The 2,568-nt window shown below is 44.2% G+C and overlaps 1 pseudogene; it reads left to right on the forward strand.

The window, feature by feature from the left end:
• Nucleotides 1-683: 683 nt before the first annotated feature.
• Nucleotides 684-2,568, forward strand: part of LOC102820214 — a 3,957-nt pseudogene continuing 2,072 nt past the window's right edge.

Genomic DNA, 2,568 nt, shown 5'->3' on the forward strand with positions numbered 1-2,568 from the left:
TGAGGTTGGCCCAGGATCGAACATTGTTTCGTTCTGCTGTGCATGGGGTCGCTATGAGTCGGTTCCGACTCGATGGCACCTGACAACAACAACAACATGTGGGCATGAGAAAATGGAGGTGAGATGGAAGTTTCCCTGGTGGTAACCAACACATTAATAGTTATGAAGGTGCCCAAGAAAAAGAATCAGAGGAAAATGGGATGTTTCATGTCTCTACTATGACAAAAATACCCTACTCCTCCTTACAGGGATTTGAGGTAGACATACAAAATTCTAATTCATGGTGAAGGGTGGGAGAGAACAGAATGAACCACAAAATGGGGCTGACCATGATGAAAGTCTTGGAGGAAACATGTTCTGGCTGCCCTAGGCTCCTCCAGAATTGAGCATGGCAGATGAAGAGTGGTAGGTCAGTTTCGATGGCTCTTTAGGGTGGTAAACAAATGCCTCCTTTCTCTAACCAGAGCAGCATGACCTCCTCCCTCCCTCCCACAGACCTGTCAGGATGTGTTTTGTGATGTCACACCCTCTCAGGACTCCCATTAGCTGGGCAGTGACTTGATGACCAAACAAAGCTGAAGGGTGTGGCTCTTCATTGTCCTGGGCTGTTATATATGGAGGGGTAGGGGAAGGGTCAGGAGTCCTGGAGTAGTCAGTCCCCTGAAAGCCACATCAGCCTCAACATGGTGATGACCAAGAAACCAGAAGCTTTGGCCACAAATGGTGAACAATCAGGAACAAGTAATTCAGGGACAAAACAGAAGGCCCCCTGTCATGCCAAATCAAGAGGCAGTGTTAAGGTGAGCCAATCACATCTAAGTTCCTTCTCTTCTTCCCCATTGATCGCTCCACAACTCCTTCCCTGTCCTTGCCTGATAACCCCTCCTGAGCCCACACTCTTCCCCATAAAGTGCCCCTTCCCATCCATCCTGCACTCCCTTCTCCTGACCACTGACCTCTGCTCACAGTGTTTCTTTTCAGATGTCAAAGGCAACCAAAAGTTTGAAAAGATCCCATCTGCTGAGTTTGAGGACAAGAGCACCCCCAAAGCTTCTGCCTGCCCAAAGATGCCCAAAGATGCCTAAGAAAGGGTAAGAGCCAACTCCAGTTGGCCAGTATCTTAGATTTTAAAATAAAGTTGAGCAAAATGATGCATTTGTGGACCAAGAGTTCCTGGAGAGATCCTCCACATCAAGTAATACCCAGCTCCAACACCCCCTCGCGAAGTACAGCATGTCTTGCACAGACTTGCGCAAGTGTTCCTGGAGAGTTCTGCTGCTTCATGTAATGCCCTAGGAAGCCAGTAACTTCAGACAAGACAGAGACCTGAAAACTCCCTGTGGAATATCCAGAGGTCTGTATGCTGAGAAGTTACCACGGAACTAGAGATTGAAGCTTGTATCAACAAGGCATACCAATGGTGATGATTCAAATAAAACATCTCTATACTCAGGAATTTCTAAATGATGGGTGACAAAATATTCTTCAAAAAATATTTGATTTACCCCTCCTCACCTGGTGCCCAGACCAATTATGACAAAGTGGACTAATCATGAAAAATTGAACCAATTATGACAAAATAGACCAATTATGACAAAATGCAATGCTGCAACGTGCCTGATGAGATGTGTTCAGTCATAGCATCCAAACTTTGTAAGACAATCTCTGCAGCAAGGCTGGAAAAGCACAAGAATTTGTTCTTGAATTATAGGAATCTGCACCATTTTCCATTGGAGCTACTGAAAGATGAGGGATTACAGTATTTGGAGAGACTCTATATGAAAAGGAACTCCCTTACAACCTTGCCAGAAAATTTTGCTCAGAAGCTTCCAAACTTTGTGGAACTGTATCTTCATTCAAATAACATAATTGTGGTTCCAGAATCCATTGGGTCCCTTATAAAACTCCAGTGTCTGGATCTTAATGACAATGCCTTAGAAATTGTTTGCCCAGAAATCGGTCATCTGAGAGCTTTACGTCATCTTCGATTAGCTAATAACCAACTACAGTTCCTACCTCCAGTATGTCCAAAAGAAGTTTGTGACTCAAGATTGTATATCATGACCTGGTATGAATTGGTTGTTGTTATTGTTGAGGTTGGTGATTTGAAGGAACTGAAAAGATTTCTACCAATCGTTTACTTACTACCGGAGCGGCTTTACCTGTGCCTTTCTCTGCAGTACCTAACAGTAGACCAAAATCATCTATGGTGTGTATCGCGTCATCTCTGCCAGTTTCCCAGCATCAATGAGCTCTCCATGGCTGAAATCGTCTTGCATTCTTGCCACTTGATTTAAGTCGATCTCAAGAACTACAATATGTGTACGTGGATAACAATATTTACCTTTAAGGTTTGACATTGTATCTGTACAATAAAGTCATTAGGTGCAGTGGGTGTGGTATTCCCATTCAAGTTTCAGATGAAGTTGCTTTCCTTTTCATAGAGGCAGCTAACCATTTTCCTCCCAGTGGAGGGGAAGTCCATAGAGACAGAGAAGGATCATGTTCTGCCTCTGCAAGAGTTAGCCATGAACAACTTGGACATTGGCTACCCAAAATCGGGGGGGG

Source organism: Chrysochloris asiatica, unplaced genomic scaffold (genome assembly GCF_000296735.1).
Source record: "Chrysochloris asiatica unplaced genomic scaffold, ChrAsi1.0 scaffold00231, whole genome shotgun sequence".
Lineage (NCBI taxonomy): Eukaryota > Metazoa > Chordata > Mammalia > Afrosoricida > Chrysochloridae > Chrysochloris > Chrysochloris asiatica.